We start from the raw sequence: 14,132 nt of genomic DNA, 5'->3' as shown, positions 1-14,132 counted from the left end.
GGACATGCGCACTTACGTTTCTCCAGCCCAGCTGTGTTGTACAGCCAGATTGGACAAAAGCTGCAGGCTCCCTGTGCCTGAGCGAGCGTTAAACCAGCCTGCTCAGGCCAATCTAGGCTCTGTTCTTATGCTAGCATCTGGATTAGGTAGGGAGCCTGTGCAATGAAGCCCATCCACTTCTGGAACGGGAGGAGCAACAAAGCAGCTGGCAGCAGGAGTAGAGCAGCCGGTAAGTCTCTTTATTTTATTTCTAAAACCCAACCCCAAACCTCCCCCCGCCCTACCACTTTACTGTAGCGGCAGCCGCTACTGGTGGCATTAACTGAATGTAAAGGGCTGTTGCCTTTCAGTCATGAACTTCCCCTACACCCTCAGCATGAAACAAAAGGTGTATGAGAGGCTGAGGCTGGATCAAGGGGTCAACCATATGATGTCATCAGACACTAAAGGGCACGTGATGTCATGTTCATTTCTGCTGGCATTTAGCTTCATTACATCCATGCCATGCTTGTGCTGTAAACTTGCAAAGTGATCTGACGTCTACATTTAAAATAGGTAATTTTATGTCTCTGACCAGGTGTTTGTCCATGAAAACCAGTGTTTTCTGCAGTAGAGTCCAGCCTGGCACAGCCCCTGTGGTTCCTTAAAGTGAATACCAGCTCTTATCGTCATATGCTGCTAGTGCGCTTCTGAGTCACATGTCTGCATCGACGAACAGGAGCTGGGTTAATGCGCTTGCCTGAGATTATTGGCTCAGCAGCCAGGCAAACAATTCCTCCAGCACCTTGTCTCCTTGGGGGAGAGAGCGCCGGTCGATATCTTCCCTTCCCCACCAGGGTTGGGGTAATTGCAGGAAGCGTAGGAAATGCTTTTGGCCGACTGGCATTCATTAGGGCCCCAGCTGGCGGCGAGGGTCTTGTAAGCACAGTTCCCGTGGGTAATGAGTCTTTCTTCCAGCTTGGCATGGCCTCACTAACGTCAGCGGAAGGAGGGGAAGTGACGCCATTGTGGCAGACTATACTTGCGTACTTCTGCCTTACCGCTGCCTTTACGCTGCCCCCCACATACGGCTTTCAATGTCATTCCCGTGTTTAGTAATCCCATTCACAATCATAATTTATGAAACACGGAAGTTTACATCGTCATAAAAGAAACTTGTATTGTATATTTCATGTTAACAAAATTCATGGCCTCAAGAAATATTTCCCAGGAGCATGAACTCTAAAAAGCACGGGTTTGTTTGCCTTTTGGCACCTGTCAGAGGGACAGAATTATTATTATTATTTTTTTTTAAAACACTCTTCTCCTATATCTGCACTCCTTGATTCAATGGTAATCTCCTACGTCCTGTTCTACATCTGTAGTTTTGTGCCACTTTAGTCTGAAATGCTGTAATTCCCATCTGGACTACTACTACCACCAGATAAATGTTTCAAAAACTCAGACTGTGCTGTTTCACCTAAAAAGCCCTGCGATTCATGCAAACAATAATTTGCATTGACAAGGGCTTATTAGAGCGTTGTCCAGAATGCTTGAGGTCCCAACGAGTTGTTAATTAGCCCTCTGGGCTGGACTATGATGTGCTATTAATTAGTAAGCGAAAGTTGATGTGATAATAACGTCATCATGGAAGTAGCCATGGTTGATGGCTGTGTTGTCCATCTACTGGGGAAGTTGGGAAGGAGGGGGAGTATACAGCTCTATACTGTGTTGTATTAAGGAGTGTGCTATGCTAGCTCCAGTGTTTAATGACTTTGGTGTCTGAATCTCGACAATAACCTTTCGTTGGAGTAAAAATACCCAATAATTTACAATCTTAAAATATTTTAACATTTTCACTCGAGGATAAAAATAGATTTAAACCATCCCTTAACCCTTAAAATATTATCCACACAAGACCTCAGTGTTCCTGACTCCAAGTATTACCACCAACCCAGCACAGGTAGTACAAGGGGAAAATGTTGTGTGATCTCCATCAATCTAAACCAGTGGTTCTTAACTTGTGGTCCAGGGACCGCTGTGGGTCCGCGCAACCTAGTCGGGGGTTTCCACTACAGCTTAGAAAATTAATTAATATTAATAGATTAATAAAGAAAGAGTATATAAATAAAGATGCAAAATGAAACTTTACATTTTTTAAAACCTTCTGTAAATGTGAATGAATTTGAAGGGAGAGGCTCGAATTGAGTTGGTATCCTCAGATTGATTGTAGAGGCAGTGCAAATGCAGCAAACAGAATATACTACGGTCAATGAGTGGCCTCAATTGAACTTAGAAAAACTCCAACCGTACCATTAAATTATTTATTTGTGTACATATGTTTGTGAATTCGAAATATTTAATTGTTTGTATATTTATTTGATGCCTTCTTGTTTCTGTATTTTTTGTGTATTGTTTTGTGGTTCAGACCATTAAAAAAATCCTTAGCTTTAGTAGTGATTCAAATAATGTTTTTGTGGAGGTCCCCTGGTTGCAGCAATGTTTATGTGGGGGTCCACCACTGTCAAAAGGTTAAGAACCACTGATTTAAACGATAATTCCATGACTCCCAGTCAATGTGACATACAACACCCTCAGCCTGATTCCCTATTAAATCCAGCAATAAGCCCCAAAAAGCTGTAGCCTCCAAATAACAGGACCTAATTCACAAACTGCTCTTTGTAATATGTTTTGACATAGTACAAAGCATACTCCAAAATGCAATTCACAAACTACGTGCAGAGTTTTTTCACTCCTCAGTCCCTATACTTCTGGGTGCGGATTTCCCCTCCCCGACTGCTGAGTCTCCGCACACATAAGAATAGGAAATACAAACTTGTAAAACTCTGCACGCAGTTTGTGAATTCCGAGCAAGTGATACATTTACTACCAAATGTAAGTTTACCTTTGTGATTCAGGTCCTCAACTACCATCTCTTCTCCACAAACAAGAAGTATGCCACATGCCTGGAAATATGGTGCACATAGGTTCTCTACCATGGACGACGCTTCCTGGTTCAACTTGCCTTCCGACAAAATGTTACTGTTAAACAAACGTTTTCAGGACTTTTTGTCTTCTTACTACATTAACAAAACTTTTTGTTGACAAAGTTGTGTTAATGTCCCAGTTTTCGTCCCTCGTGAAAGGGGTGAAGATTACTAGTCCCTTTTTACTAGCCTTTACCCGAACAACTTTTTTCTCCACATAGCAAAATCGTTTTCACTGTAATAGTACCCAGACACACTAAACACAAACTCATGGGGCCTCATTTATGAGGCCTTGCGTCAGTTTTGCGCTTCCGATGCGTCACTTTTTGTGACGCATCGGCGGCGTAAAACATGCCTCCTGTTGCGCACTATTTACAAAGTGACGCATCTAAGCAGATGCGTCACTTTGTAAACCCCTGTGCTACATTATACCTGCGTCAGTTATAATGTATGCAGAGGGGGCGTTCCCCCGCAAAAAGCCTTGTAATAGTGATGCAGTGAAATCTATGAGATTTCACTGCGTCACTTTTAGGACGCTGTTGCGTCAAAATATTGCGCCTGCCTCACAGCAGGCGTAAGACTGACGCAAGCCCTTTCACATGGGGCTTTCCCCATGTGAAAGGACGCATTGCTGGAGTTGCGTCACTTTTGTGACACACCCCAGCAATGCGTGACTTTTGCGCTTACAGATACGTCAGAAATACGGACGTATCTGTAACTCCTTGCGACATGTTGCGTCATACTGTAAATATGACGCATCAACCATGTCGCAAGGAGTGCGCACTGAGAAGTGACGCATCGCTGCTTTTACGCAGCGATGCGTCATTTCTCATAAATGAGGCCCCATGGTGTGTGATTCACACTACTTGTACGCATGTGACACAATTCATGTGCCAAAATGTGGTGCAGATATACGTTTTCTCCCATGTTCCCAAAAATCAGCATAATATGTTATTACTGAGTGATTAGTTATTTTTTATACTCTGCTAATTACCCAATGTGAGAGAAAAATAGCTCATGGATTATGGCAAAAACATGCAGAAATGGGAGTGTGTACACCGATTTCTAAGGTTATGCATAATTCGAAGTATTTCAACTAGTAATCAAAAGGAAAACGGGACACTTCAGGAAATTTCTGCTCCCTGGAATTACCAATACCCCATAAAATTGGTAATTCCCGGATGCAAAAGTATTAACCCTATTACTACAAAACCTGTAACAAGTACCTATTTTCTACAAAATATATCCATACAGAGCTCATAATTGTAGCACTGAACAAGTATATTTGTGACATAAATTCTCTAAAAAGTATAGATTTGGATGCAATGCCCCGCAGTAAAAATCCTAGCAAAGTTGAAAAGTTTCTCATTGACTTTGCCCTGTGCCCTAATCCCATCTACTTGTGCAGACCTCTTGGCCCTTGAGTCCACTGATGTCATTATCAACCTGTATATAGGACTGATTTTGAAATGTAATCAAACACTGTGAATTTTATAATTTCAGTTTTGCCTCTTCTGGCACCAGCCGCGGTCTGTGCAGGTAACAGTGGTGTGGCCGTGTGGGTGGGTGGGTGGGGGGAGTTCGAGGGACGATGCCTAGGGAAAATTAGATAAATAATTATTCTTCCCCCGGCATAGTCCCTCGAAATTCCCAACGACGCGGCCCCGCTGCAGTTACCTGCATGGACCGCGGCTGGTCTGACCCACTGTAGGTGGAGTATGAAATCTTTAAGTGGCAGGTGGAGGCACTAGACTTGAACAGTAAAGGACTGGTCGCATGGGCACAGTGTATATTGCTAAATACTCATTTATTTGCTCTCAGTAACAGCACGGTGTTAGAGGCTCCTCTATTTGGCCTCCATGTTTGTGTGCATTCCTTTTCTGGTCTTGAATCGGTGTACTTAATGTTAGAAAGACTTCTTCTGTCCACATAGTTAATGATGGTTTAAATTTCTGAAAAATTAGCCTTTGACAAAATTATATTTGGACAAAGAATATACCAAAACCCCATTTGTAGGGTGTGAGTTTTCATTAAAAACGTTTTGTCGTTTTGTCACAAGTGAAGTACTGCAAAGTTGAAAGGGCAAAACATACCAACTTCACAAAACTTTGAAGATAAAATGTATATTTATATACTCTTAGGGCCTGATTACGAGTTTGGCGATCCCACAGCAGATGGTGCAACGGGCCGTCCACTGTGGGACCGCCAAACCTGTGATGTGACCGCCTGCCAGATCAGGAGTTTTTGCCTGGTCTGGCAAGCAGTCCTGGGGCAGTATGAGAGCGCCAGTCTGTCAGGCTCATAAAAGAGTCTAACAGGTAGACCGCTGTACTGCCAACAAAGGTTTCAGCCATTTTTAGAAGTGGCAGAATATAGGATTTTGAATAGAAAAGGTGACACACACTCCTGGATATGGTCACCTCAGGGACAGATTAGTCACTGGGGCAAGTAGCGCATTGGTCACTTGCACCGACACCGCTAACACTCATAAATCTGGGATTTAAGGGGCACCTCTGACACCAGAGCCTCAGATCCGTGAAGATTGCACAGAAGGATAAAGAAGAGACCTGAGTCTGTGACAAGAAGGGGCTGCACAAACCAAAGGCGGCATACTCTGCACCAATGACAACGCTCCTGGAACTGCAAGACTGCATCTTGTCCTGGACCAAAGATCGGGTCCCCCAACACAGAGGAAAAATATTGGTGTGCTTTATCCTCGTACCACAAAGAAATCCGTGGTGCTAGGAAATCTTATATTGCATCCCAAATACAAGAGGCCGGAACTTCTCCAAGAGTTCTCTTTCAGATCTTACAGACTTTTGTCAAACCTCAAGCTTGCGAGGCCCCTGATATGACTTCTCAACAACTGTGTGAAGACACCTCAAGTTTCTTCACTAATAAGATCAATACTATTTATGAAAAAATTGTCTTGACTAACCAAGCTTCATTGACCATTACAGAATCTCCTCTTGATCCTGTAGAATGTATACCTGCTACACATTCTCTGGATGTCTTTCCATCGATATCCTTGAAAGGAACATCAGACTTTTTAAAACAAATTAAAAGCGGCAGTCCTGAGGATACTATTCCTGCCAAACTAATGCCCACACTTAATGAACTTCTATGTCCAACGATCTGTGAATTGGTAAATATTTCACTCATCTCAGGTGCTGTCCCCAAAAACTGGAAAAGGGCGCTTATCAGACCCATAAGGAAGAATACTGCCCTATTGTGGTCTGATCTGACGAACCTTAGGCCCATTTCCCTGTTACCTTTTTTGGGAAAAATTATAGAGAAGCATGTTAACCACCATCTATCAGCACATGTGGTACTGGTAAAAGCCCTGGATGAATCCCAATCGGGTTTCCGCCCCAAGTACAGCACAGAGTCTACTCTTCTGTCAGTTACTGATGATCTCCATGCCTACCAGGACAAGGGCCTTTCAGTCATCCTGGTGCTATTAGACCTATCAGCAGCGTTCGACACCGTGTCTCATACCATCCTGACGCAACGGTTGTCGAACGCTGGCATTCAGAACAAGGCTCTTGACTGGCTAAAGAGTTTTCTGACGGGCCGCACCCAGAGAGTCACCATGGGTGAATACCGCTCAGTGGAAACTGGGATATCTAAAGGGGTGCCACAGGGCTCATGCTTGAGCCCTACTCTCTTTAATATCTATGTGGCACCCCTGGCAGGAGTTTTGCGTAGATATGGTTTTATTCCCATATCTTACGCTGATGACACACAGCTCCTGTTCCCCTTTAAAATTCTCACCACTGAGGTCAGAAACTCCTTTTTGACAGGCATGAAAGAAGTGGCAAAATGGATGGCTACCAACTACCTCCAATGCAATGTCACCAAGACGGAGATCATGTTATTTGGAGACGCAAAAATACTCTGGACTCCCGAATGGTGGCCATCAGAGCTTGGAGCAGTCCCTGAACCTAAACAGGTTGTGAAGAATCTGGGAGTCAGATTCGATCATGACCTGTCATTTAAACAGCACACTAATTATATATCAGGGATCTGCTTCCACACCATTGGACTCCTCCGTAAGGTCTTTCCGCTCTTACCTGACGCAGTAAGGAAAACGCTTGTTCAAGCGCTGATCCTTAGCCGGATTGACTATTGTAACGGCTTACTATTATCAGCCAATGAGGGTGTGTTGGATAAGCTGCAGGTGATCCAGAACACTGCGGCTCGCCTGGTTCTGAATGCCCCTCCGAGAACTGCTTCTAAACCCCTCTTGAACCGCCTACATTGGCTCCCAATACGACAGAGGGTCAAATTTAAAATATGTTGTATGATCCACAAGTGTTTAAACTCAAAGGGACCTATCTATCTGGAACGGAAATTTATTCCTTATGCCCCAGTACGGTCTCTTAGATCTAGTAGCAATCTCCTTCTGGTGGTCCCCCACATAAAAAAGACAAGACATGGAGGCAGAGCCTTGTCTGTTACTGGCCCTAAGTTGTGGAACAAGTTACCTTTGGTCTTAAGACAATGTGAAGAACATCTGACTTTCCGCAAACTTTTAAAAACAGCTCTTTTTAAAAATGAAGTCTAACTCATCCCCTCTCTGTTTATTTGCTGCTGATTTCTGGTCAAAGCGCAGAGATACTCCTGTAGGAGTGATTCTAGCGCTATATAAACGTATAAATAAATAAATAAATAAAGAGGGACCCCTTTGACAGCAAAAGGCAACTCCGGACTACCTTGGACTAGTGGTATTAGTCCCCTGCAACCCCAGATAAAAACAACATCCCAGAACAAAAGAATCACTGGCCAACGGGTCTTACGAGGGTTCGTCTAAAAGTAGATGGTCCAGTGCATTGTTGGAAACGTAGTCCTGGCTCCCAGCAAGTTTCAGGCAGCTACAGTTTCCCCCCGGGCCTTCGGACGTCGAAGTATCATCTTGCTGAGCTTCTCGCTACCGAAGCTTGTTCGTGACCTGTCTGGTTACCAACCCTTCACTTGATGCTGCAACACGAGGGAACCACACAACACCTTCAACAGTCCACGGCAGTGGCCCTGTTGTTGATCTTTTGAATCTGTTTCCTCCCAAGAACCGTCTAAACGGTAAACCCATCTCTTCCGCAGCTTCCGCTTCAGCAACAAGGTCAATGAGGACAACTCTGCACCCGGGGCTCTTGGGCCAGGTAAAATTGAACTGACTGTTCTGGGGCCAGCATCACTTTAAGCGTCTGTGGTTTCCACGTAACTCGACCTGCAAGTCACCGATTGTCACTCATACCTTTTTCCAATTGACCCCAATGGTAAAGTTTACAGTATTGAATTGAAGTGATTTATGATTTATTCTAAAATCCATAACTGCGGTTATATGCATCCTACTGTGTTCGTTCTGTGTCTAAATTTCTATAAAAATCTGCTTTATTTTTATAAATTGGTGTTGGATTGCCATTGTGTCATTATACATGCACAAACTGTGGTTTTCAATTAGCAGACACAAGGCCACATGTAATATGTATGCATACACTAATTTTGCATGTGATATTACCTGAGGGTAAACCTATTCTTTGCTGCTCAGAAATGTACAAAGCTCTCCACTCTTTTAAATCATTTGAATATATTCATTGGCTACAAACAATTGCTTTTATACTGCAATGTGTGAAAGAGAAGAAAACGGAGCCAGCTTAGAATTTCTGATGAAGGTCATTGGATGAATATGCATATCCTACTGCATTGATATGCCACATGTAGTGTTCCCAGGAGCCACAGACACGTAAGTGTATTCCCAAGGTGTGTAATTATAGCTTATGTTGTACCCAACGCTGCATCCCTGCTCAGGAGGTAACCACTGCAATATTGTCAAAGGAATATTGTTCAAATAGTTCTAAGGAATAAACCCAGCTGGGCCCTAGAACAAAGATTTTTTTAATACATTCCAACTTTTCTGTGCATCGCTTGTGTTTTTTGTGACTTCAGTCTCTGCTTGGGACAGAAATATACATTGTGTGGGTTTTATCGCTCCTGGTAAGCACAGGTGCATTAAGGTCTTCGCTAACATTAACACATCTGTCAGAATTTAGCGGGACAGAAGAGGCCGGGTAATTACCAGGCCAAGCAGATTGTGGTCAGGTAAGCACCAAACATGCATGTTGTTCACCATTACAGGGGGAGAACTCAGAAGAGGTGTGAAACCGAGTACTGCTCCAGGGCTTGGGCCAGAGCAGATGCACAGTTCTGTGAGTAACTCACAAGATCAAACATTTAAAATGTCCCAAGGATTTGAAATGCTTCAACTCTTTGGGGCCGATTCCGATGTCGGACGGACCTAAGTCTGCCCGACATAGGGCAGGAGCTGTAACCAACCGACCTGCTGTCGTCAGTTACAGTCCTGCAAGTACGATGCGACCGAACCCTGTTCGGTCGCATTCGTATACCTGACAATGCAAGCATGCTTTCCGGTCGAAAAGCATGCTTGCATTGCTAAAGGTAGGGGTGCAGTTCATCCCTGCACCCTGTGACCGGCACCCCAAGGTGCCTGCCACCGGGTGCGGGGATCAACAGAGGGGCACCATAGGTGCACCCAACTCACACCCTTGGGGGCCCTGCTGGGGGCCCCCAGAGACAGCTTCCGACTGCCTTTTCGTGCCGGACAAACCGACATGAAAAGGCAGTGAAAAGCTGCCATCGTACTACCTCGGTTGCAAAGAGGTGACCGGGGGAATACTGGAGGATTTCCGGATGGCAGACGGGCTCTCCGAGCCCATCGTAGGCCATCCGGAAATCCGATTCCATTCCGACCGAGCCCATCGGAATGGCTCGGTCGGAATGGAATCCGGCCGGCAATGACCGATTCGGTCGGAAGGGCTGCGACCATGGTTCGGAGCCCTTCCAACCCGAATCGGAATCGGCCCCTTAGTAGCACATATGGAGTCAAGAAAATGCACTTTGAGGCTCAGCAAGAATGTTGTTATCAGAGACAACACTGACAAAGCTAATAGGGCCGACATTGTTTTCTAGGGTATGCAGAGATAGGAATCACTACAGGCACACACACCTAGCACATATACACACACAGTAAATGTGCAGACATACATGCTGACCTAGAGAACATTAAAGGAACGCATAGAGATCAAACATGTTGACACACATGCCAACATTACATTTACAAATAGGAAACATACAGACAGACAAACATGCTCACCACACAAGACTGCAGGTGCGTTTAGAGAACATACACATAGAAACACGTGCCAACATGACATGTCCACATGCACACAAATGACGTTGCCTAATTATAGTTTACTTTGTGGAGTGCACTTTACAAATAATTTAGAAAAGCAAAATACATGGTATATGATAGTTCATCCCTCAGGTGCAACTCTGAGGCAGGACCAGGCAGATGAAAAAAGACAGACATAGCAGTGCAGGTGGTGGTACTGATGATAGTGATGGGGGTGGCAATGTTAGCAGTCATGGTAGCGGTGGTTGTGGTGGTGGTAATGAAAATAGATTCAGCTTTGTTTACAGTGGTAATGGCAGTAATTGTGGTGGTATTGATAATGTTTGCGAGGGTGGTTATGATGGTAGTAGTGGCGGTGATAGTGGCGGCAGTAATACTGGTGATGCTTACGGAGGTGGTGATAGTGGTGATGTTCGTAAGGGCAATGCTGGTGGTAAAATGGTGGTGGTGTCATTAATGGTACTGGTAGCAGTAATGGTGGAGGGGATAATGGCAATGGTGGAAATGACTGTGGTAATGGTGGTGAGAATGTGGTGATGATGCCGATAACGATGGTGGTGGTAATGAAATGTTGGTGATGGCGGTGATGACATCCATATGGCACATGCTACATAAAAGGAAAAGCTTTCATCGATTGCATGTTTATCACCCCTGGCTCCTATGCAGTGTGCATTCTGATCTCTATTATTGCAGCTCTGAGCACATCTTGCTCTGTGATACCCATGCATCAGAGGTGGCTTTTTATACCGGATTCACATGCATTCTTTTTGCCTCAGTATTTCTTTAGCATCAATAATTAAACTGAAGTAATCCTCAACAGAGGAACTATCTCAAACAGGTGCTCAGAGACGTGAAAATGAAAAAATATTTTGATAGTAAAAAAGTAATGAACGTTTTGGATAATTCGATCCATTGACCATTTAAAAAGAACCAATGTAAAATGGCTTTAAAGTGTATTTTGTAGACGATTGCAAGAAATGCCTTGCCTAGGTAAGATCGACATGTTTAATATCATTCCTCTATGTTAATTAGTTTAGACAGTTTCACAAGGCTGTGTTAGGTTGCAGGGGTGTTTAATTTTCGTTCTTCTACATGTGGGCATAAGAAAACTTTCTGCTAGGGACGTCTATATTTATTGACACCCAATGTGGCCCCAAACAGGTACAACGCTCTTTGACCTCCGCCTTTATGAGGTCAATCTCACTTTTTAATCTATGTTACTTTGTAACAGAATATGTAATGGAAAGGAAACCATTGCGGTATAAGTGAGCGTGGTATGCGACCATTGAGGGAGGCTGGCCTGAGTGAGGCATCTGACTGGGCAATACAGAAAGAACACTTGGGGGCATATTTACAACAGACGGCGATAAATATCGCAAAACGCGCTTAGCGCTTTTATATTTATTGCCGTCTATCGCAGGAATTTATCGCCATGCTCGGGCTGTATTTACAACGCATAGCGCAATGGCGAAATAAATTCCAGCGATAGTGGGGTAGTCGCCAATTTGCAGGGAACATCGCTGGTTTTCCAGCGATGTTCCCGGCAAAACTGCGATATGCTTGTTGATACAACCATGTGGTCGTAACACAAGAATCCATCCCCCATGTTAGGTATGGGTTAGTCATGATTTTAGCAGATGTTAGTTTTTGGCGAAAACAGCAGTTTTCACCCAAAACTAACGTATGCTAAAATGCGTGGGCCACCTTGTAAATATCGCGATGTGCACATCAGCGATATTTACAAGGTTGTACTGCCCAGTGATGCCCACTTTGCATCTCATTAGAGATGCAAAGGGAGGTGTCGAAAAAAGGGTGCTAACATGTGCTAATGCATGTTAGCACCCTCTTGTAAATAGGGCAATCATTTTATCTCCGCTTTTTTGGCTTTAAAAGCCAAAAAGGGGAGATATGGCCCCTGTAAATATGTCCCTTGGGAAGGTGGGCCTGGGCGGTGCGGTCCAGTGATACCTGTTTCAGCACAAGAATTTCAATGCACACCTTCACATGCTGGGCGGCCAGTGCAGAGATTTGAAAGTTGTGTGCCGTGCAGTGAAGTTGTGTGATCTTGGTATCTTGCACAGTGATTTGGCTGGGAGGCTCCCATGCATACCACTGTTGTAGTTGATGCCTGATACAGCTCTGATTCAATGATGAGTCTAAAGTGAAGAGAGTATGCCTCTGTGGAGGCAGAGGTGGAAAGAAGCAAACCAAACAAAAACAAAGGTAACCTGGGAGAATAGGATAGGTCGCTGTTCAAGATGTCTCTCTGATGGTGAAGGAGGCCAGAGGTTTCAGCGCCACCAAGAAGAATGCTAGGGTTTGAGCCGTTCTTGTAAAGTCAGTTGGCCTAACGGCTAGGGCGCTCGACCTCGGACCTGAGGATCTGGGTTCGAGTCTCGGTAACGACTCCAAACATCCTGTGATCCTGGGCAAATCACTTAATCTCCCCGTGCCTAACAAAAATAAATGTGTGTCCTCCTGTAACGTAACTGGTGCTATGTAAAGCGCTCTGATACCTGGTTCGGGTCAAGTTCGCGCTATATAAAACTCTGCCAAAAAAAATAAAAGAAAAAGGTAGAGTTAGGTACTTAAACTACTATCCAGCCAGCAAATGTCCCACAAATCCTCCTTCCCCCTACAGCCTAAGTGTATAGCAGATGGAGAGGCACTCCATTCTGCTGCTGCATCACGCATGAGGGGCGCTGCATCGGTATCCCACAATTGCAGCTGTCAGGTATGGGATGCTGCACACTGAATGTAGACACAACTATGATCCCGGCAGTGACACCTAGCAATTTGGTTATTGTCCCTTGCATGATGGATGGTGAAGAGATGTGTTACTGAGCCCAAGGATACCCATCAAGCTTAAAGGTCTTTGATTTTACTATCATTGTCATTTCTCTTGTGATCATGCACAACGTTTTGCTATATCTTACTGCCTTAATATGTTCAACAGTTACTGTAATGTGCAAATTGTACAACGCAACAACTTCAACCTTTTATAGCATGTGCTTGCCCAGTGTCTTGCACTGCATGAGGCAGCAACTTTGGAAGAAAATGCTCTAACGAAGCTTCGGGAAGGACCCACAGCTGCTAAGTGCAGTCATATAGAAGCATGTGAAGACAGGTCTTTAAGTGAGATGAAAAATGTATTGACTCTCTAAAAAGGAGCACGTAAAATAGATTTCTGCGATTCCCATAGTGTGCTACCCGACCCGTATTTTGGCTTCCTTGTGGGATGTAATTCCATCCAGATATATAACAACAACAACTGACCTACACCTAAAACCTGTCAGTAAGATTGGTTTTGTCAATGATATTTGGCTGATTAACATAAATGAGTAACATCAACGATTTGTTGGAAATAATTAACTTTTAAAATGGTTCAATTTTGAAATTTCAGTAATATTGAGGCCTGTGAGAGGAGTTTTTGCCTTTAGTTATGTGTGGTAAATGTTAGATATTTATGTCCTTTTTCTCTGCACATCTCGTACGTCTGCACATCTTCAACTACCTCTTTCCTGTTCAGCATGCTCCTTTCACTATTCCCTGAATGTACTTGCTTGCATCTCCATAACTTCACCAGGTTAAAACATACACTGCACTCACTCACATTTAAGCAATTTATTTACTTTTGCTTTTGCTCAGTGAATATTTTGCCATCCGTGCACCCTCTTCACACACATTCCCACAGAATTGCAATTGCAACTGGAATACATGACCAGTGTTCTGTGTGCTCTGAAGAGAGATCAACCCACCTACAGGCACTTTGCTTTGGCGTCAGCATCAGAGCTCTCAATCAAAGTCCCTCATAAACACCTGCACTGTTCAAAATATGCAAGGAAAAGAAAATACAGAAACACAACATTTTTAAATAGCCAACTCTTGAGGGAGGCACAATTAAGTAGAACTTGAAACAAGAGAGGAACTAAATCACTGACATGCATTGCCTTAGC

This window comes from Lissotriton helveticus, chromosome 9 (genome assembly GCF_964261635.1).
Source record: "Lissotriton helveticus chromosome 9, aLisHel1.1, whole genome shotgun sequence".
Taxonomy (NCBI): domain Eukaryota; kingdom Metazoa; phylum Chordata; class Amphibia; order Caudata; family Salamandridae; genus Lissotriton; species Lissotriton helveticus.
Note: the sequence above shows the minus strand (reverse complement) of the source record.